Raw genomic sequence first — 24,596 nt, 5'->3', positions numbered from 1 at the left:
TTGCAGCAATTGTGCTAGATTATAAAAAAAACAAGCCAATGTACGTGGTCTAAAGAAAAATTCAAATTGTTTTATAAAAGATAAACATAAACATGCAAATAAGATCCACATACTATGCTTTGTACAGAGGCAACTTTGCTTGTTTCCCGAAAAGTATAACTATAACATTTATTGCAGACGGCCAATTCTCTCACTCCAGAAGCAACTCCGGTTGCTCCTGACACGAGAAAAAAAAAGGCTGCAGCAGCAGCAGCATGAAATCCTGACCATCCACTAGAAGGCCATCCTTATTAACCCTCTCCTATTTTGGTTGTTGTGAGTTTTCCGGGCTGAATGGCCATGTTCCAGAAGCATTCTCTCCTGACGTTTTGCCCACATTTATGACAGGCAACCTCAGAGGGTGTGAGGTCAGTTGGAAACAAGGCAAGTGAGGTTTATATATCTGTGGAATGTCCAGGGTGGGAGAAAGAAATGGAGTTCACCTCCAAGGTGAACTGAACCACCTAAACTGAGCTCTACAGGCCAATGGATATGCCACCACAGACATCAGAACAACTGCAAGACTAAGAACAAGCCACGAGAATAAAGACAAAGATCAACCCTGAGGAAAAGTGGTCTTACCATACATCAAGGGAACCACTGATCGCATAGGGAAGCTGATGAAGAAACACAACCTACAAACTATCTACAGACCCACTAAGAAATCCAACACATGCTACCGTATACCATGCAGTTGTTGGCAAGTCTACGTAGGGACCATCAAACGCAAAGCCTAAACTCAAATCAAGGAACATGAACGGCACTGCATTAAGTCAACTAGAGAAGTCAGCCATAGCAGAGCACTTGATGAACCAACCTGGACACAGCATATTATCTGAGAACACAGAAATGCTGGACCGCTCTCACAACCACCATGTCAGACTACACAGAGAAGCCACTGAAATGCACAAGCATGTGGACGATTCCAACAGAAAGGACAAACCATGAAAATGAACAAAATCTGGCTATTAAAAAAATGTGAAAACCAAGACTGTAAATAATTCCTTATTTCCTGAAAACAGGGGAATTCCAGGCAGGAAACAATCAGGGCCAGTTAACACCCCAGGAAGGAAGCAGCCAGGCTTTGAAGCTGCAAGGCTATTAAATCCTAGTCAAGGTGGTCAATTGCAACATTCACATTTGCCTCAAAAAGAAAAGAGTTCTTTCTCCCACCCTGGACATTTCAGAGAGATATATATAAACCTCACCTGCCTATTTTCCAATAGATCTCTAAGGATGCCTGCCACAGAAGTGGGTGAAATGTCAGGTGAGAATGCTTCTGGAACATGGCCATAAGGCCTGGAAACCTCAATGATTCCGGCCATGAAGGCTCTCCTATTTTCATTATAGTGGTGGCCAGCAGGTGCAACATGGCTAGTGACCGTCACTCACTGCCTGGAGTGACATCAGCCAAGGTGTCAGAATGACAAAGGAGTGGGAAGAGGAGAAATTGTCCCCTCCTTCCCCACTCCCTTCTCTGATAACTTTCCAAGAACCAAGATGAACACAAGTCATGCTGCGCCTACTAGCAACTGCGACAAGAACAGGAAGGGGATGGTGAGTGCCTCCTGTATCCCTGGGTCATCCAAGCCCAGGAATATGAAATGTCCATGTGACCAGTTGTAGCCTGTTCCATCTCAAAACTAGCTCAACTGCTCACATGGGCCCCAAGTCGTAGTTTACTCTGCTTTCTCAGGGGGAATCCAGAGAAACCTGCAACTTTTGTTAACATTCTTCAAGGCTGCATTGTTGGGCTTTTGGCCCATATCAACCAAAATCAACTGTGTGTGTTATACAGCCACCAATGAACTCTCTCACACACACACACACACACGCACCCACACTTTGGGATATTGATCTGTGTAGATATGCCCATAGTTATTTCCTGTGTAGCCCCTGAAGTTAGGGAGACTCACCCATCATTCTAACAACCAAATAATTCACCAGGCTGTACAGAATGGAATGAGTGTTCCTTGGCTTCCGTTTTCTCATAGCAATTAGTGATGGGAAAACAGTAATTTCAGTGGAAATCATCAAGGGAGGGAAACTCTTTTGCCTTCCCAGTGATCTCAGCAGGCAAGAAAGGAAGGCTTAACCCTACCATCCTTGCACATTTAGAAATGTGTGTCCAAGATCATGTGTGTACATGCATAAATGTACATATGGCCCCCACCGTACAAATTATAGAGAAAAAGCAAAACTTAAACTGGTACACAATACTCAGTCTCCACAAAAGAACAAGCAGAAAATGTCTAATCCTCCCAAATGTGATGCCAAGTCTCCCCCCCCCCCCCATATTTTAGCATGCATCCTTAAAGCATCTGTGACCAAGATCCTAATGAAAAAAGAGCTTTTCTATACTTCAGCAATATTAGCAGCATGCGACAAAAATTTCTACTGATAAGAATAATCCACAGGCATATTCTAAAACCTCAATGGATGACAGTAACAAGATTCCAGCCTTTTGCAGAGAATATCAAAGAAGCTGTTCTCTTCAATCCACTCCTTGCCATTTCTGGAAATATTTTCAATTGCCTGGCTGTCACTCACTACCACTGATGTTATGGGAATGGGGTACTAATCACATCACTCCTCATTGTGCCTCCTCCAGCTCATCATTTCTTCTTTGTGGCCTGAATATTTTAAAGCTCTAATAGAAAGAAGTCCTGGGATTTGCAAATGAAATGTATGAACAAGATCTTTAGGATAGCATCCCGTTGTGCCCTTCTGTTGAAAACTCTTTAAAGCATTGAAGGTTTCTGAAAACAGAAAGAGGTTTTTGCAAATGCTTTTCTTCTGCAGTTGCATATATCACCTTCAGAGAGCCAGCATGGTACAGTACAATGGTTTGAGTATTGGACTACGACTGAGGAGATCAAGGTTCGATTCTCCAGTCAGGCACAGAAACCCACTGGGTGACCTTGGGTCAATCACACAATCTGTGCTCCAGAGCAAACTCCATGATAAGATCACTTTAGGGTCTCCATTAGCTGGAAAGAACTACACACCAACACCGTCAACAGCCTCTGGAACAGAGATACAGAAGATCAATTGAATCAGCAAATATTGCCTCTTTCTTCCAGGTCATTTCATGGAGAAACCAAGCCCCAACCCTAACCAATGAGTGTATATAATGCTTGACAATATATCTTCCAGGAGGAAGCCAACTTCCACAGATGCAAGTCTAGTAGGAGACTGCATTATCAAGACGACAATTCAAATAATAGCCTAAATAACAAACATAACAGCCACAAGCAAGCCTTCTCTTTAAGAAAAGAACATAAAAACGCCATACTGAGTGGGGTTTACAACACAGCAGGTGCAAGACACAAGTGACAAGAACGGAACAAGAAATCGATGCATCTTGCTAAAGGCTTATCTCAGCCACTCACCGCCAAATTGACACTTTAAACAGGTTTGCACTTGTGTGACCACAAGTATTAGATCCAACAGTACTAAATGATTCCAGAAATCAGTGAAAGTAGATAGGTCAATGTCAAGGTAAATGTGCTGTGAATGAAGCTATCAAAGTAGAAGCATAATGTAAAACCAAATGGTGACTCTTTTTAATACAAAATACCCATTATTTTAAGTGAAAATTGTTAACAGTATGTTCTTGCTTTTTGATGGCCTTTCAGAATTTATTATACTCCCTACTAATATCTGTTTTTCAGAAATTACTCCCGTCTGTGAACGAGGTGTTAAAAATAGATCTAAAAACAACGTGAAAGTAATGACAGTTGAGGACAACAACCAGTAAGTAATTTAACAAATATCTATATTTATACAGCCATAGATTTGTGGAAGGCATGCTGCAAATAGCATTTTATAAAGCCTTTCGCATTAATTTTTAAAATAATTTTATTAGATTGAATAATAATAATAATAATAACAATAACAAAACAACAACAACAACAATAATAATTTCCCCTCATGGTTCGAGGCAGGCTACAGCATAATCAAAACACACAAACATTGTAAAGATTCTACAAATACAGATATTAAAACGTATTTCTATAAAAGACACATATTAAAACTTATTTCTATAAAATACATATTAAAATACACAGAATATCGATTAGAACACAGGAGGCGAGTTTAAAATTTATGATTAAAACTGGCTGGGTTCATCCCATATTATTTTGTGATCGCACAACAATCTTCCAAACCACAATAATTCTGCACCCAGTGATATTACAATCCAATGAAATAAATACTTTCATTAATAAAATACATCAAATATATTTAACTGGAGATATAACTATTAAAGTCAAGTAGTCACATATTATTTCCATAAGAGAAGTAGTAGGCTGTGTGTAACAATGCATGTGTAACACAATTGGAATGATATTATTATACTCTTGCCTGCTTTTGGACTTCCCCTGGGGATCTTATGTAAAGAGAATCAAAAACTAGACAGACCTTTAGTTTGACCTGGCAAAGCTACCTATTCTTACATTCTGATGAAAACATTTTATAGAGAAATCACTAGTGGGAAAAGATGGCAGTTTCAACCACTCCACTACATACCGAGTGACTGATCACAGGATGTTTCTTTACTGGAACATATTCTACAATGACATTAACTGTAACATATTATAATCTGAGCACAACATTACATTTTACAAAGTACTGTATATACTCAAATAAAAGTCAACCTAACGTATAAGTCAAGGACAGATTTTCAGGTCAAAATTATGGATTTTGATATGACCCATGGATAAGTCAAGAGTCATTCTGTAAAGAGGGAAAAATACCAATGCCAGCTTAGGGCCTTTGGCCACTGCCTCTTTCCCACCCAGATATTTTAAAAGGCCACAGGAGAGGGAGAGAGTAGAGAGGGGTTGGTGCTTCTTTTAGGTTCTCTTCAGACAGACCAAACTCATGTCTTTGGATACTCTGCTCAGAGAAGAGGATGGGTTATTTTGTAAATAAAGGTTAAAGTACAGTACTTACATTGGCCCATGAATAAACCTAAACAAAATTTTGGAATTTATTTTTATTACAATTTGCAGACTTATACATGAATATATTGGGTAAAATAATGACCTGGAATATTAAGAAATGCTGATTTAACCAGGAATGTTTATTATTACTTATTAAAAAATACTGAGAAATAAGTAGAAAGAAAACTAACTGTTAATATTAATGCATTAAGGTTTAATGCAACATTTCAAAATCTTATTTTTTCCCAACATACTTCAATGATTTCCAGGCTAGTCCTCCACAGAGAAGACAGAGCACAACTGTACAGCGAGACAGCATAGGTCATGAGAAATAAATTCTTCCTCTCCAGAACAAGAGCACAGCTTCACTAAAACTAATTGCAGTCAATATAGTTCTGCTGGACCCCACTAGTTCATCTTCATAAAATGGGAAGTGTCTGAAGCAACAACCCTAAGTACTATTAGTTTCTTCACTCTGACCACATCAGTTTTCCAATGAAGAGAGGATTTTGTACAGAGTGCATCTTCAGATAAGCAGACACTGAAGATTTTTTGGCAGTAAGCTTATTGTGCTAAGCTGTATTATTAGCTACTCCAAAACAACAGTGCCTGGCGGTAAAGCTGTTATTGTACCACAGCAGTATCACTTATCTAAGCTCAGCAAAATATTCAGCGTTGTACAGAACTTTGGCAACAAAGCAAAATATGAGCCACTGAAAAATCAAGGGATGCATTTTTCCTGGAAATGGGCTTCTTTTTGACAGTAACGAGTTCAATCAGGGTCCTGCTTGGTGAAGGAAGAAGAGGAAGGAAGGTAGTCTAACTTCCTAAGATGACATGTTTTTCTTATCTATCCTTGAAGTTGTTCATGACTGGAGGCTTGTAAAAAAATTTTGCAGAGCTGAAAACTGGCTACAACAATCCCCCAGACTCTCTCTTACATTTAAAGCCAATTGTCAGAGAGGAACTTTCTGCCAACAGCTGCAGTTTGTGCCACTAACATTTTATTTTTTATAATTTTTTTGTCTGCTGCAGAATGAGGAACTGCACAATGTCTTTGCCAGATGACATTTAACCCCTGGAAATCTAAGCAGACATTCAAACAAGATAATTGTCGGGAATACCTTAAAGGAAAGGAAAACATGGGCGTAAGGAGTTTCTTGAAAAACAGAGGAGGTAGAAAATTATTTACTCGAAAATCAATAAGACATCACATGACTTTGCCTGCTTTCTCAAGAGCAAAAGAATTGCCTATGCTTGGCAAGCAGCGGTAACAAAGACCTACTGTATGCCTTAATCAGGGCTTCAGAGCACACTCGCCCCACAGCAATCAGTTCTTTTTACATGCCATGTATTCCTCTGTAAAGGGCTCCCTTTGCTGTATGCACAATTCTTCATTTAGAGGGAACTGACAAGGAAAACATAATTGATGGTCAACCACATGCTGAATGGATCTTTCATGATCTTCCTCTCCACAAATCAAAGGAATATCTAGCCAGAGGCAAGCAATTCTCTGACCAACTGGGTTCTAATAGAGAAAGATGAAAACATTAATCTTGGAAGAGTTGGATTTTCTCATGTTCCTAGTTATTAAAATGTATAGTGTCCATTCAAATATACAATGCACCTCCTAGGCAAAAGAAATCATTTTGAAAAAATCTCCCCTTGACTGTTTTCATGTATAAGGCTATACTTATATTCTAGGGGTAAATGAGCATTTTACAGTCTTTGTTCTAATTTAAAGGGATTGAAAATTGTACTTTGTGACCAGTGTGTGGAGTTGTGGAAGCTGCAATGGCATCATTTAATTCTCTGGCCACTATTGGCATATTCACTGCATGCTACACTGTTCCTCCTTTTTACACTGATTGATTTTAATCCTGTAGTGTTTAGCAAGGCGTAGTAGTTCAGTATGCAGAATTAGCCAATCTAATGGCTAATGCGGTGGAGGCTCCTTCTTTGGAGGCTTTTAAGCAGAGACTGGATGGCCATCTGTTGGGGGTGCTTTGAATGAAATATTCTTGCTTCCTGGCAGGGGGTTGGTCTGGATGGCACACGAGGTCTCTTCCAACTCTATGATTCTATGAAACTTGCACAGAGCTACAGAGGTCCACAGGCATTCATGTCTAGAGGTGAGGGGGGGGGGGAATCAAAGACGTATCTGGCTATGCCCCCATACCCAGAAATAAAGTGACCTTCATCATCCACTGAGGTTCACCAGGACTTCAGCAGTTGACAAAAGAGCTTCCCATCTAGCTACGGAAACACAGCCAGGCACTTCTGTGATCCCCAAGTCCTCTCCCCCGGCAAGAATAGATGTAGACAGGGGCTTCAGCAGCTCTATAGTAGGTCCATGAGGAGGGGCTCTTTGGTCATTGCAGAAGGAAATACCAACCTCTGCAGTGATCAGATATATACGGGCATAAGGTTAACTTGAGCCTGCATATGCTACTGATAATTTTTATTCTTCAAAACTAACAATAATCACATGTGAAATGAAATAACCAGATCAACCCAACCTTGCACAAGTAAACAAAAACATAAGGTTGGATTCCAGTCAATTTTCCGCACCATGGTTATCTAGAAACTACCGTGTTTCCCCAAAAATAAGACACTGTCTTATTTTTATTTTTCCTCAAGAAAACACACTATGGCTTATTTTCAGGGGTATCTTATTTTTATGGGGTATAGCACAACAATCTGCATTTATGTGATGATCTCTCTGGGCTCAGTACCAGACTGCTTGCTGAAGCTTTTCCCCTATCCCAAGGTGTTTGTGTGGGGCAAGGGAGACTCACAGAATGTTACTGGTTGGTGCTGGGTGAGAGACGCACAGTGCTGAGTAAAACAGCAGCCACAGCTTTACTTTTTTCCCCTGAGGACAAACAATACCTAAAGCAGAGCATCCTGCTCCTCACTTCACTGAGGTGACTTTTGCTTTCACTTTGTATGTCTCCCTCAATGTCTCAGCTTGCAGCACGCAAAGAACAACTGGGACCTGACAGGGGGAACCGACCTTATACGCTGCACAGCCACTCCTATCACTATGTCTTATTTTCAGGGTATGGTTTATGTTGCACAAATGCTTAGAAATCCTGCTACAGCTTATTTTATGGGAATGCCTTATATTTGGGGAAACAATACAAGTGCTCTAGATCGGAGGAAACCGAACAGAGCAAAGACCTGAGTCATATTAAGCAACTACAATACAGTAGTACATGTATCCAATAATCTGGTGAGGGGCAGATGAACATTCCCTTGCATGCGCTAAAATGTACTGAGCACAAAAGTCTGCCAACAGAAGCCAAGTATGGCATATTCTCCTGAACAAAAAATAATCACAGAGCTACACAATGCAAGTACAGCAATTTTATGCTGTTCAACCTGCCCTACAGGAATCCTTGGAAGTGTAGTTCCTGGCCCCATGGGCCTGGCCCCATGTAAGCCGCCCCGAGTCCCCTCGGGGAGATGGGGCGGGGTATAAAAATAAAATTATTATTATTGTTGTTGTTGTTGTTGTTGTTGTTGTTGTTGTTGTTGTTGTTGTTTCTTTTTCTCAATCTCCTAAAGAAAGTAATGTAATCTGAGGAAAACTCTACAAAAAGAGCAATGTTATTAAAACCAATTGTGTCTCTTTAAAAATGTTACAAGCTTGCAATAATTTGATGAGGAGCAACTGAACATTCTCTTGAAGGTTCTGTAGTCTTGCCAAGTTTTCAAAATAGCTATAAAGGACAGTTGAAGTTCATGACATGCAGGGCAGATAATCAAGAATTGCCTGTTAACAAGTTGGTCTTCTATGAAAAGACAAAATAAAAGACTGATTTTAGCTAACCCAGCAATATATTTTCATATAAAATTGACATATAATTCAGTCATAAATTACATAATCCACACATTTGTGTCTTTATGGAGGGACCAGACCTCAAAATAGATGGCTTTGTGACATCTTGTTCAGTCTATATAAAAATAAAAGCATCCCAAATTTAAAATAGGAGATAACAGTCCTATAACGGGCAAGCTTTCTGCCCACCAAATAGAGAACCTCCCTAAATTCTAGGGAGACTTGGCAATCTAAAGCTTTATAATTTTCTGGAGACAAAATTATGTTCTTAAACCTCACTCCCAATACTTTTGCTGCAAATAACTAATTTGGGAAAGATTTAGCTGTTGGTAATGAATTCTAGTGGGATCACTAGACTAGTATAGGGCCACTCAACAGACAACACACACATACATACCGGTAGTACCCAAGATTTGGATAGGATGTAGACATGAAGGCAAAAATGAATTAAATGTAGAATTACTAGAGATGGCAATTACATTAACATAAACATCCTAACACAAGGTAATTTGATAAGAATTTGCTATTCAGGACAAACCTCAAATGATGTCCTGAAGCATCCTTCTTGTAAAAGTAATTTCTCAACCTTTTTATAGTTACTATTTATTTAAAGTTATTATCTATTTACAATTATTTTAATGGTTGTTTATATAGTTGTTTTTCCACCTTAAACTTGCCTCTGTTACATACACGGATGTTCACTATCTTTAAAACTGTCAGATATGAGAATGTATTTCTCTGCCCCAGATCTCCATATCCATGGAGAGAATTTAATATTTTTGAAGAGTAGATACTTCCAGAAGAAATTGGCAGCTTATTCATTGGGCTGTTTTAATTTTCAAAGCAGTAAAAATAAAGCTACCATGGAACCTGGATATCATGCATCCTGCACCTGCAGTTGCATGACATCCTTCAGACACCTAATTTGCTAAAAGCCACTAAATTCATTCTTCATCTCGCAGCCAGCAGTCTTCCATCTGAAGGCAAGGCTATTAAAGCAGCCAGAGGCGATGGCAAAACAGACGTTACACTGTTGATAACACAAGCACGGTGTCCTTAAAAAAAAGCACTTACTTTTCAGTGCACATAGCAACCTGTTCATTTGTTGTAATGATGAATGTTAAATCACAGTTTAACATAAGGGTCCTCCCCTTTCTTCTAATCTTCAACTGCCTCTAGTTTTATACGACAAATAAAACTCAAGAAATGAGTGCCTGAAGAGAAAATGTTGGAACTAGACTACCTGTTTGATAAAGACGTTTAAAATGTAATGTAGAATGTACGGATTTTTCCAAATATCTACCAAATAACCTCTGCATAAGTTGGGGGTAAGAGCACATGACCGTACCCACTGAGCTATGCATTCATATTGGGAAATGAATGTCTTCAACCCTGCTTTCTATTTGTGTTTGAACTGGGAATCTATTTTGCCTCTGAGAGCCCCATGGATGGGTGTAGGTGAACGTGGGGCTCCTCCCCTTCCATTTCACTTTCTCTCTCTCTCTCTCTCTCTCTCTCTCTCTCTCTCTCACACACACACACACACACCCATCCCACTTCAAATACACCCACAGCCTTTCTACACCTGCATCCTTTTGTCCTCACTCATGCACACAGATTCTTCATCTCTGTGCTGGTGACAGAAAAGATGCAATCTTCCTAATTTCTATCAAGATCCCATATGGCACACATATTCAGCTAAGGTTGCATTTCCCAAGTCACAATGAGTCTATTCATCAGTAAAACACCGTTTTAACAAGAACCCCATACCAATCACAGTATTGCCCACTGAACAGATGTCTGGTGAGTTAGCTAGAGGTTATTCGGGAGCAAAAAAATATAAGATTTATCTCTGTTCATAGATTTTCCCATCACAATTGTCTTTCCCAAAGTCCACCAAATTGTTCTGTGGTGGGGAAAAGAAAACCCGATTTATATACAAGGATAACATATATACAAGGGATCCATTTTCATCAAAAGAAGGAATCGATTTCCCCTTCCGAAACCTCCAACAGTCAAGCAAAAAACTTGATGGGATAGTGAAGTGATTAATCCTGACATCACCTCTGGCACTTATGGCAGGTGGGCAGCCAAAGCTCTCCAAGGCAATATGAAACCCATTCTAATACTATTATGGTTACGGTGCTGGGGAGAGGTCCTATGTTCAAATCCCATACAAACCCAGCCCAGGAGAAAGGAGTCACCATTCCTTTTTCCATGATACTATTTTTGACTGCATTGAGCTATTTTTAATTTTATAGTGTTGCTTTTTAATGAATTTTAAATCATTTATGTTTAGCTGTTTCAATATAACATCTTTTCAATATGTACTGGTTTAAATAACTTGCAAAACACCTTGTGTCCCATTATTGGAGAAAAGATACGATATAGATAGAGGAGAAGGATATCATCTTCAAACAATGCAGTTGGAAGGCATAATAGAACTATTTATTGCATGTTTTGCTTTGAAAACTTCCTCAAGGCATCTTAGTTGAACAATGTAGTTGCACCAGATGGACTAGTCAGTGTGGCTCTTTTCATACTAGAAGCTACTAATCGACAGGCATGGAAAAAACCTATTTGATCTGAGAGTTACACTGCTCATTTTCAGCTGATCAACACAACATATTTGGACACACACAGACCCTATGCCTGGCATGCCTGTGGTAGCAAGGCACACAAAAAACATTCCCCTGCCTGAACACAGCAGGTTATACACTTTTCATGTAACTCAGTCAAATTATCTTAATATCTATGACAAAAAAATCCTATAAGACTGACAGCTAAATACAAGATGAGTAACTCTTACCCGAAATTACAAAATATAAAGTACTCCAAAATCCAAAATTGTCCACATGAGTGGTTGAGACAGTGACACCTTTTTTTCTGTTGGTTCAGTGTACCAATTTTGTGATTTAATGCACAAAATTATTAACAGCCTTGAATAAGTGTGCCTTAAGACTATGGACAGAAAGCTTATATGAAACATCAGTGAATTTCATGTTTAGACTTAGGTATCATCTCCACTATATCTCATTATGGATGTACTGTACATGCAAAAACAGGCTTTCAAAAACACTTCTGGTCCCAAGCATTTTGGATAAGGGATGCTCAATCTATACAATAACAACCAATCTAATAAATAATTTGCTGTCCTTTTGTGGTACACAAAATCTGTTGACAGCTGTCTCACCCAACCTAATAGTGGGGCCCATCTGGTACGATAGCAACCCCTTATTCTTCTTTCACCCCACTCAGTCCAATTTCAATAAAGATCCAGGCAGGGCAAATACTCTCTCCAAATTGAGAGAGGAAAAATACTCAGTGTTTGTACTGGCTTTCAAAGAAAGCTTCTTCAACTGAGCTCTGGCCATCTCCCCTGGAAACATTACACAGAATCTGAGCCCACTAAGAATGATTTAGGCCTCATACTGAACAAGGTAAGGCAAAATAACTGGAGACATCTGTGAGCTGTAAGCAGCCAAGTAGCAATGATAATGAAGTTCAACCTGTCTTACAAACCTGAGAATCAGAGCAGTTTAAAGATTTGTGGAAAGACAACTATTCAAATATAACTATGTATTTAGGGAATGCAGGTAGCGTAATTCAAAACCTAGTGGAACTAAAGTACTCAGATTTGAATAGTGTTAGATTATCTTAATATCAAGGCTCCAGTGGATTGTAGGACATGCTCACAATACGCATTTAGGATTTCTACCACTGATGTCAATAGCTTCCATCATTTAAACTAAATGGCCCTAAATTTTCCTCATTTCAATTTAATTGAGTTTTAGATTTAAGTAAATGTCTCAACAACCATGGTATCATGATTTTTAATTACTACTGCATTTTAAAAGTCTATTGGTAAATCTGTAAGTAAAGCATACTTCTTCCCAGGTTTAGAATCTGGTGACACAAATAAAAAGGTATACTGGCTGGGAAATACAAAACATGACACTTCATGTGGTGTTTTCAACAAAGCAAATGTGTTGAGTAATGGTCTGGCAGTGTGAAATATGTTTTCTCATTTTTAATTGAAAACTAAATCATAGTAAAAATGAATTAAATTAATGAGAGGTTGACAGCTAAGCTTTATCTGAATATTATAACATCTCAGATCATTTATCCATGATAATGCCCTCTACCATTCAAAGAATGTCACTCAAAGAAAACAATATGACCTGCCCCTCTTCCAGTCTTTGTAGATAAATGGCCGCTTATTCTGAAAATTATAATCGCCTTCAAGCCACATTATCTTGTTTTCACTTCCAAAATTTGTTGTAAAAAATGCAATCATTTAATGTATTGTTGAAGGCTTTCATGGCCGGAATCAATGAGTTGCTCTGAGTTTTTCAGGCTGTATAACTATACAGCCCGAAAAACTCACACAACCCATTGCAATTGTTTGTTTGGCTGTCACGACATATCCTTAAGAGATTTGTTAGCCCTCTCTTAAACTATAGCTGCACTATGTAAACCAACGTAAATGAGATCTGAGTTAACCCAGCTTTACTATCTGAATTAAAACTTACAGCCCAAATCCTAAAAAAAAAATTGCTATCATATATCCTGAATTATCAGACCAAAAGGACTGTTAAGTTTCTTGTGTAGAAAGATCAGAATAGGATGTTAAATAATCTTCTAAAGTCCCCTCTCTGTCCATTCAGTTCACTTAAAAAGTAGACCTTTGATATCTCCTGGTGTTTGGTTCAGATCTCCCATGGATACAAAAATCCATGAATGCTCAAGTTGCATTATATACAATAGAATAATAAAATGGCATCTGTTGTATAAAATGGCAAACAACTGAAACAAGTGTAGGAGAGAACCCAAGGAGTTGTGAAATGGCAAGAAGTTAAAATGGAGTATGTCTACACATCAGTGTAATGCTCAGCACATAATGAAATCAAGGGTTTTTTCCAAATATTTCTAAGCCATAGTTAGTTGAATCCGTGCACTGCCCGTGGATACAGAGGGTCAGGCTGTATTCATCTCAGCAAAAGCTTGGTTTGAAAATGAAAGGCAACAAGTTGGAGTGAAATGTAATCACATAGAACATCCTTCCATCTCCACTTTAACTGAAAAATTGGGATTTGTAGACAGACCAGTACATTGAGGTACAGAACAAATAAAGTTTTAAAAATGTTTCCCAAACTTGTATATTTTTCAACATGTACCCAGCTGCTAAAGTAAGTGCATACCCCTAAAGATTGATTCCTTGAAGTGAAGCACCACGGACTTCAGGAAACCTAGCTAGTCAGCTCTAAAGACTGGAGACTAGAAACAACTGAAAAGGCATTTCCTGTGGAATTTTTACAAAAGCTTTTCTTCAGAACATTACGAGGAGTGAAACAATAGTCACTGTTGTCCCTTCAGTAAGAAATATTGGAAGGTACATTTAGTCTGACTGTAGAAAAAGATTTATCCTACAGATTTATACGTCTTTTCTTTCATTTCACCCCTCAACTTTCCATCACATCCCTGTTCTCCTTTTAAATGTAGGATCTTTTGCAAAAGAAGAAAGTACAGGGGAGGAGCTCTTCTCAAAATGATGACCTCCTGGTGCATATACAGCCATCATCCTTATCCATCTGATGACTATGGGAAATCTAGTTCAATACTTACAAAGGAAAGTTGCAACTGGGGAAGAAAAAGAGACAGAGAATATTGTCGAAGTGCCAATTTCACACATGTTTTTTTAAAAGGAATTTGGATACAGGATCATTAACCGCACTACCTTTTAAAAAAATAATATAAATATATTTTTAAAAGTTAACTTATAACTAGGGTGAAGTAGGACAACGAAGGACAAGAATCACATTTCTTTTTTCAGTGAATTTTTGTGTGGTTTCAATAAAACTTGGCCCATAACTGAACCTTAAAGATATTGCATGCCAGAGACATAAACAGATCTTAAGCTTCAAAAGGAACTCTACTTAATGTTCAGGGAATGAGGGAACTGAGAACACAAGAGAGCCCTGAGATTTGCATATGCCAATTGTTCCACTAATGTCTTTGTTTGTAATTTTCTACATTGTATTAAAAGCTGCCAGAAACTAGAAAGGCATGTCTTATATCCCAGTGCTCTGTTGATGGAATACATCAGACAATGTTTTCTATCTACCGTAACTGATAAGAACAGATACTAGACTTGATCTTAGCCAAAAGTCCAAGAAGCAATGTTTTCTATCTAATTATTGTGTTTTATTTGCTATCCCTGTGTTTTTGTTTAAATTTTATTTTATATTGTCACGGCATGGGTTGTGATGTTGCTGATTTTAACTGCTGTGATATTCCCCAAATGATACATTAAACTGATGGAATATAAAATCCCTGTAAAGACAACAAACAGGTAAGGTTCCCATCACAGCACAAGGAAACGAAGTGAGACCTGGGTACCAGAGCACTGCAATTACAAATGCAGGACTCCAACAGAGGTTGGGAAGAAAGTCATAATGACTTTACTCCTGACATTCATAGCACAGCAGCCCTACAGACATTTTTAGAAAGTGATCCTCATCCACTTGGATTGCTTGGATTGATTGTAGGCATGGAATGGAAAGGGTAATGAAGACAAAGCTGCTTTATGAAAAAATTACAATGAGGGGACTGTTGGGTAAAGACGGGTAGCAAATTTCACCTCTCAGACACCCATTGTACACACATAACAGAACAACCCTAAAGACGTTAATTTTCTTCCGTAGTCCCTCTGAAAATAGATATGATGTAATTTCCTATCTTCTTGCCTTGATGAGGGAGTACTAAGAAATACTGGGATTTATGGAAGTAACGGTGCTCCATACAGTCATGCCGGCCACATGACCTTGGAGGTGTCTACAAACAACGCTGGCTCTTCGGCTTAGAAATGGAGATGAACACCAACCCCCAGAGTCAGACATGACTGGACTTAACGTCAGGGGAAACCTTTACCTTTACTATGGAAGTAATGGGGGGGGGGGGGTGAGATGCGGGCACCTTTTACAGTGCAGGCTTTAGCGCAGGGGTCCCCAGACTAAGGCCCGTGGACTGGATACAACCCTCCAAAGTCATTTTCCCAGCCCCTGCCCTAAACTGTAGGCTAAGGGTCACCTTAAGTCTGAAACGACCTGAAGGCACACAACAACAATCCTAATTAACTTGACTATCTCACCAGCCAAAAGGAGGCCCACACTTGCCATTGAAATACTGGTAAGTTTATGTTGGTTAAAATTATTCTTCCTTTTAAATACTGTATGTTTTTCCTCATTTTGCACTACAAAGAAGATATGTGCAGTGTGCATAGGACTTTGTTCATGTTTTTTAAAAAAACTGTAGTCCACTCCCCACCCCGCAACAGTCTGAGAGATTGTGAACCAGCCCTCTGTTTAAAACGTTTAGTGAATACAAAAGGGTCCATGGACTGTACTCTGCCAACCCATGAAATATAACAATAAAGGAGACTGAACACAGCACATTCCTTCTTGCAACTGGAACTATAACCAAGCAGTTGATGGAAGGTATTGACTTTGATCCTTGGAAATTATGTACTCATTACCTAGACTCATAGATGTTTGTTTTTGTTTGTTTTTTCCTGACAGGAGCAACCTGAGTTGCTTCTGGAGTGAGAGAATTGGCCGTCTGCAAGGACGTTGCCCAGGGGATGCCCGGATGTTTTGATGTTTTACCATCCTTGTGGAAGGCTTCTCTCATGTCCCCGCATGGAGCTGGAGCTGATAGAGGGAGCTCATCCACACTCTCACCGGGTGGGATTCGAACCTGGCAGCTTTCAGGTCAGCAACCCAACCTTCAAGTCACAAGGCTTTTATCCCCTAGGCCACCGGAGGCTCGCCTCATAGATGTGATGACCACAATTCCAAATCTTTCAAATCAAAACAGTAATGAATTCACAGAGCCATTTTTTGGATGAATGATACCAAACATTTTTAAAACATTTGTATCAATCTTCATCCAATCATGTATACAATGATGTGTAAGGGAAAACGGAGACTCTTGTTGCCACTGTAGACAGGGACAGAAAGCGGAATTGCTATCAGAAAAACAAAGAGTCAAAAGACTAATCATCTGAAATGTATAGTGTGGAGACTTGATGTGGCAGAGGATGGAATCCCCTTTTTGAATCCCACCGCTGCCACCAATTAATGTGAGGAGCTGAGGTGGCAGAGGATGGAATCCCCTTTGAATCCCACCGCTGCCACCAATTAATGTGAGGAGCTGAGGTGGCAGAGGATGGAATCCCCTTTGAATCCCCTCAGCCTTGCCACCAATATGTACAGAGGTGAGGTGTCTGACAGGAATGTGTGTCAGAGATGGAACCCTTTTTGATCCCACACACACACACAGATACCACCACTTAATACAGATCTTTTATGAGAGATGATGTTAATTGATTATTTAGTTGACTATCTTCTTCGCTGCCACCAATGGGGACGTCAGATGGTACTGGTTCTTATAAGCTTTCTCTATTTGCTCCGCTTCAGGTGTTGATGTTACTTAATTTAATATGAGAGTATGACAGAGGTTTGATTAGAATAAAATCAAAACAAGTTTATTGCAGGTACAGAGCTTGATGGTTTCAGATAACTTGGTAAAGGCACTTCGCTTAATGGTTACAAACGGTTATGAGGTGGTTAAACTTTCAAAAATACTTCTTTCCCTGGATTACACTAAACCCTGATCCTCCTGGATCCCTTGGGATTAATGTTCCCTAATCCACCGATTTTATAACTGACCCTAGACAAATCACCTAACTTGCCTAGTCTGGTCTATCCTAAATCTGACTCAAATCTCTCTATTTAAGCCAGCCTGATTCTCCACACAAGAATCAGATCCTTCTCTGTGACTAGAGAATCACCAACTGCTCTTGGGTTTTAAAATATTCCCCCTTTTTCTTTCCAGGCGGCGGTTGGCTCCGCCCCTGTTGCTATGGTAACCTGCTCTAGCATTCTAAGATGGCTACCTTCCCCCATACATAATGTCAACTTAAATACTCACCATTTTAATTTAGCCAAACCTGGCTGTTTAAACAAAATCAAATACACATATCATCTATAAACAAAATACAATTATACACTTCTTCACATATAGATACTTAAAAGGTAGTGTTATAAACAATGAATTAAAAAAAATCTTCAGGCCATGTTACTCTCCAAAATCAAATTTTTGGGAATTAGTAAAAAAAAATCAATCAAATATATCCTTACTCAATAGTTGGCAAATAAGAGACTATAGAGTGAAACTCTTTTTGATTTATGAAGGCAAGAAGTGATTAATTTTTGGTGCACTTCTGGTTTCTCCTAGAATGGACAATGTTCTCACTTTTCACCTCTCTACTCAAAGAAAGGAATTATTCCTTGTTTAATAAGAGTTAAGATACAATTATGGAACATTGACCTATGGGTAAGTATGGGATTTATTTTTTGACTAAAATTTCTAGATTTATGCATGCATATATATGGTATTTCCACATAATGCAAAACATCAACAATATTCATAAAGCATTCCAGGGACCCCAACAAAGCATGGGACCATTTTTGTGGAGTTCTTCCACATTATTATTTTAACTGGTTGCAGAATTATCTTCAGTTTTAAGGCTTAAGAACCAGTTCTCAAAGCATATCTGAATGAAGAGTTAATAAAAATCACTGACTTTTAAAAATATAATTTTTAAAAAATGTAAATCAGATTTCAGATTTTAATTGAAACAATTAGCTTCAAAAAATAGCCTATGCATGTGTCAAAGATATTATGAATATTAATTATCCAAGTGCTAATTACTTTATATGACTATGTGAACAGCAGTTTATGAAGATGGAAGATAATCAGTACTATTCTGGAAGTAGTAGCGAACTATGTTATAAAGCAACCTATATGAGTTATATCTTCCCAACACCGTGTATGAATTTAAAATATTTAGGGACATTTTCACATAAAAGTCTTAACCAGCTCTAAGGTAATGGTTGTGGAAATTGCTTACAAAATATGTCTCAAATACATTCATAATCACCAAATAAGCCTTCTTATTTGGCTGGCATATAAGAAGCCATAGAGTGCAACTGTTTGTGCTTTACAAAGACAATCAGTGATGAACTGTTAGCTACTTATTTCCAAAAATTATACAGAGACACAAACCTGTTAACATTTTAATAACCACAACACCACTCTCTCCATAAGTCAAGTAGCAAAGTTGGATAACATACGGGGGGTTGGTGGTCTGCTTTTGTGGACTGTACTGTAGTTGTCTATTTAGAGAACTCCAGTGCAGTCCACAAGAGCAGACTCATCAATTCACCTATGTTATGAAACTATCCATATTAAGATATCTTTCCAATGCCATATAAAAATTCATAGTATTAAGCAGTATTTCCACATATGCGCCTGCACCAGCACTTGCTGGGAAAGGAAAGACAACCTAGTTTAGGAATAGTGGGGAGAAGGCTGCTTTAAGAAATGGTGGTGAGAATGGTAGTGAGAAGGTCGCCTGTTATTGTCAACATATAATAAAAGAAAGGCAAGGATGGCTATTTCCCAAACATACATTATGTTATAAAGAGTAACAGCTATACTTTATTAAGGTTTCAAATTTTGAGTCAGAAGTAGAGGGGAAGAGATATCACCTGATAGATCCATACTGACCCCTTCGTTTCAAATGTAGAACAGACTTTTCTAAGAGCTTGTCTATCTACTGCATGCATGTCTTCTGTATTTCTCACCATCTGTCTATTTTAGGTCCTATGCACTGAACAACATCAGCTACATCCATCTGGCCCAGTGTTTGGACACATTTCCTGTTTCAAAGACCACTGGAGGAATAGTTTTCCATTTTTATGTCATTCTCTCTTCTCCCCTTTCAGCAAAAGATTTCATAGCTTAAAGTTCTTTTAAAAAGAGCCAAATTCTTCCCTCCTTCCTGCAAATAGTCTTCCTCCTAACCATTTGCAACCACAATAAGATATGTGGCATAGAGAAAATAAACAGGGGGCAGGGACCTCTGTCTTTATCCACGGTAGACCATGAATTGCTTAAGGCAATGCCTCTCAAACTTCGTTCCTCCAGGCATTTTGACTTCAATTCCTAGAAGCCCTAGTTAGCTAGACTTACAGTCAGGAATTCTAGGAGATAAAATCCAAAATGTATGGCGGAACAAAGGTTAGGAACCACTGGCCTAGGGGAACCAACCGGCAGCATATATAAAACAGATAAAATAAAGTCCCCACAATGTATAATCTTGGTATATGTCTTAGATCGATCTGGAGATAATAAGATATCCAGATACTTTTCCCCACAACAGCTAAACGTAATCCACAGGTTCAGAAATTGTATATATGTAAATATCAATGACAGCAATTACAAAACAAAGAAAAATCTTCTATCTTGCAAGCTGTTCCTTTAAATGTTTCACATAACCTCCAAAAGTTCTGGGGGAAGAACCATCTTGTACCACAAGAACTGACCTGAAGGTTGCCGGTTCAAATCCAACCCGGGAAGAGTGCGGATGAACTCTCGCTATCAGCTCCAGCTCCATGCGGGGACATGAAAGAAGCTCCCCACAAGGATGTTAAAACATCAAAACATCTGGGCGTCCCCTGGGCAACGTCCTTGCAGACGGCCAAATCTCTCACACCAGAAGTGACTTGCAGTTTCTCAAGTCTCTCCTGATATGAAAAATAACCTCAAGAACTAACAAGTAATCTACAGCGTAAATGTCTGCAGCTGGCAGCCCACTTCATCAGTTGAACTCAGTACAGTCTCAGTTGAAGGTTGCGGATATATACCATAATGGCAGAGAATTTTGAAAAAACAATGCAAAGAGTGTACCAGCAGAGTTGGGATATTGTAGATTGTTATCAGCTGTTGGCAGTTAGTAACCAAAGGCTGCATCTACACTGAATGATATAATCTGGAGTACAGTTGGCCCTCCATATTGACTGAAGTTGACCATAGGATCACGCTGGAGAAGTTGACCATAAGATCATGCTGGAGGACCTATGAAATTCCTAGAGGTATTCTCTCGAGTTAATTTTTTAAAAAAATTTTCCACTTTCATGCAGGCCCTGTTCCCTAACAAATGTGAGAGCTCCAGAACTGCCCGAGATGCACACAAAATCCTTGGAGCCCTTTTAGTTTTAGTCTCAAACACACCATGAACTCCCTGGAAGCTCCCTGGAATGAATTCTGGTTGACTGAAGTCTACCACCAGTTAGAGTCACACAAAGCTACAGCTATGCTAGAAAAGGAATTAAATTATTTCTCATGAAGTTACATTTGTAATGTAATATAATGTGACTACAGTGTCTTCATCTTGGAAAAAACAAGATGGCAGGAAAATAGTGATTTCCAGCCAGTGGCAAATTACTTTTCCTCACAATAATTTATTCAAGGGAATACTATTTTCCAAAAGGTGGTTTCAATAACCTTCTATAAGACCAAAAGAAGTTATGAAAACTATGTCACTCTCTAACCATCCCCAGACATCCCTTTTGAGATTGTATTTGAACAGTTTTTGAAGAGTCAGAATGGATGATCACATATCTACTGCCTTTGTGCCTGTGAGTGCATTTGACTAATGCTCTGGCGTTACTATGGTTATCCTTGAGGTAGCTGGAAGGTTGTTTGCTTTGAGGATCTATATTTTAGTTAGGACTTGCCTGATACCTGTTTTACTTTTATTACCCACCTTCAATAGAATGGTCATTAAAAAGCGCCCTGGAGGCAAAAACAAACAGGACAGTTGTAAACAGCTGTACAGACTCTTGCAAAACATTTCCTACTACTTTTAATACTTCCAGCAATAATGCAGGAAGAACAAATGTGGAATTACTGCTCAAAAGAAAACAAGAGTTGTTTAAAAATTCCTTTTTTTTCAATTGCTGGCAGTCCCCAATTTACAAACAATATAGTTTTGCTGTTAAGTAGAATTTGTATGTAAGTCAGAACAGGGGCCTTTAAAACTGCAGTTCCAGACAAATATATCTATCTGTCTGTCTATCTTTGGGTCACATAGGGAAGGGTGAACATCCCCTATGTTGTTTGTTTTGTTGACTGTGCCCCTGTTCAGAAGATTTCACCTCACTTTCTGTCCCTGTGATCACTGGATTTTGAAAAATTTGGCTTGTTGTACAAACAAGGATTGGTGGGAAAGCTTTAGTGGGGACATCTTTTTCCCATGATAACCATTTGAGGGAAGCCCCAGTGGTGCAGCGAGTTAAACTGCTGACCTCTGAACTTACTGACCAAAAAGTCGGCGGTTTGAATCCGGGGAGCAGCTCCCGCTGTTAGCCCCAGCTTCTGCCAACCTAGCAGTTCAAAAGCATTCAATAGGCACTGCTCCGGCGGGAAGGTAACGGCACTCCATGCAGTCATGCCAGCCACATATCCCTGGAGGTGTCTATGGACAATGCTGGCTCTTAGAAACTGAGATGATCACCAACCCCCAGAGTCGGACACAACTAGACTTAATGTCATAGAATCATAGAATCATAGAATCATAGAGTTGGAAGAGACCTCGTGGGCCATCCAGTCCAACCCCCTGCCAAGAAGCAGGAAATCGCATTCAGAGCACCCCCGACAGATGGCCATCCAGCCTCTGCTTAAAAGCCTCCAAGGAAGGAGCCTCCACCACAGCCCGGGGGAGAGAGTTCCACTGTCGAACAGCCCTCACAGTGAGGAAGTTCTTCCTGATGTTCAGGTGGAATCTCCTTTCCTGTAGTTTGAAGCCATTGTTCCGTGTCCTAGTCTGCAGGGCAGCAGAAAACAAGCTTGCTCCCTCCTCCCTATGACTTCCCCTCACATATTTATACATGACTATCATGTCTCCTCTCAGCCTTCTCTTCTGCAGGCTAAACATGCCAAGCTCTTTAAGCCGCTCCTCATAGGGCTTGTTCTCCAGACCCTTAATCATTTTAGTCGCCTTCCTCTGGACGCTTTCCAGCTTGTCAACATCTCCCTTCAACTGTGGTGCCCAGAATTGGACACAGTATTCCAGGTGTGGTCTGACCAAGGCAGAATAGAGGGGGAGCATGACTTCCCTGGATCTAGACGCTATTCCCCTATTGATGCACGCCAGAATCCCATTGGCTTTTTTAGCTGCTGCATCACATTGTTGGCTCATGTTTAACTTGCTGTCCACGAGGACTCCAAGGTCTTTTTCGCACACACTGCTGTCAAGCCAGGCGTCCCCCATTCTGTATCTTTGATTTCCATTTTTTCTGCCGAAATGAAGTATCTTGCATTTGTCCCTGTTGAATTTCATTTTGTTAGTTTCGGCCCATCTCTCTAGTCTGTCAAGATCGTTTTGAATTCTGCTCCTGTCTTCTGGAGTGTTAGCTATCCCTCCCAGTTTTGTGTCATCTGCAAACTTGATGATCGTGCCTTCTAACCCTTCGTCTAAGTCATTAATAAAGATGTCATGGGAAAACCTTTACCTTTAACCCTTCAAGGAGTGAATTTCCCTTCCTAGAGGTAGATGTCTCTCACTTCCTATTGTCTCACCCCCATTCTTAACTATGTATAGTTTGTAAGAAGGTTGTTTGTAACTTGGGGACTGCCTATTCTGGACTTCTGTTTAAGTAAACTTTTTAAAAAGCTCAAAATAATCTCTATTATGGCCCTAATTAGACATTGAGACATTTGGTTATGCTTCAGTCTACAAATCTGAAGGAAAAAGAATGAACAACATGTGCATACACACACATTCCTTATCATAATTTTATGCTGTTATATCAGTCATGTGAACATAAGACCCACTTAAAATGAGACCTACTTCTGAGTACACATATCTAGGATTTCACTCTTCTGTCTCAACAGAAACTTAAAGACACAGTGGCATTGCATTTTAAAGCCTTGGCAGTTTAAATAGAAAAAAAAGAATAAGAACGCCACAAGTTTTATTTTGGATAATTCTTTCATTTTAAACAGCTGCAGTTTTAAACACTTCTAGGTTTTAAATATTTAAACAACCTTGTACTCAACTTGAGATAAAAACACTACACTACAACCATAATTTCACCCACAATTCATGCTGATCCCAAAGCCGTGTGCCAATGCAAGCTCAACAAAAAATGCAATGGCACAACATTGTAAGTGCCACCTCATATGCTTATGCAAATTTTAGAGTTTCACTTAGATTTTTTTGGGCTGCATTACAGCTATAATGTGGAGGAAGTGGTGCCTTCTGAAATAAAATTTCCAACATAGCACTGAATCAGTTTAGTTATCCCAAGTTTAGCATCTCCCCCTCAGACTCCAGCACCAGCAGCCAAATGGTTTCACTCTCAGAGGTTTTCCATTAACATTTGCAGGATTGGAAAGCTATTGGAAAGCCAAATGGAGCTGTGGGGAATCCAGTTTAAGCCAACTTATTCCTAAAAAATGATGCAACTGTATAAGATCCTCAGGGTAAAGACTGAGGAGAATATGAAAACAAATGAATGCCTAGATACTGTTCTCAATACATTTATGGTTAGAAAGGAGCCAATTAAAGGCGACTCAAACCTAGAGTTAATCCTTTTGATTGTCAGGACCTGAAGGAGTTACAGGCCATTCAAAAAGAATGCCTGGAGAGCTATCCAAAGTGTACAGGATGTCCTCAATGTTTCCACACTGGACTTTTGAGAATTTGATTATTCATGGATTTGATTAAAATGTTTTCTCTAGGAACCTTTATGCCATCCAACGTGGCTCTATGTGAACTTCTGCCAGAAATTGACACCTCTCTGGGTACTCCAATGTGAGTCCATGGTCAACCTTCAAGGAAGGTTGGCCATAAAGTC

The 24,596-nt window shown here is 39.3% G+C and overlaps 1 protein-coding gene and 1 pseudogene across 1 annotated transcript in view; both read right to left on the bottom strand.

The window, feature by feature from the left end:
* dock1 (dedicator of cytokinesis 1) overlaps nt 1-24,596 on the bottom strand; it is a 557,290-nt gene that overhangs the window by 497,583 nt on the left and 35,111 nt on the right. The window lies entirely within an intron of this gene.
* Nucleotides 14,871-15,010, bottom strand: LOC134298124 (U2 spliceosomal RNA; annotated as a pseudogene).

The sequence above is a fragment of the Anolis carolinensis genome, chromosome 3, assembly GCF_035594765.1.
Source record: "Anolis carolinensis isolate JA03-04 chromosome 3, rAnoCar3.1.pri, whole genome shotgun sequence".
NCBI classification, from domain to species: domain Eukaryota; kingdom Metazoa; phylum Chordata; class Lepidosauria; order Squamata; family Dactyloidae; genus Anolis; species Anolis carolinensis.
Note: the sequence above shows the minus strand (reverse complement) of the source record. Positions and strands in the feature narration are given on the sequence as shown.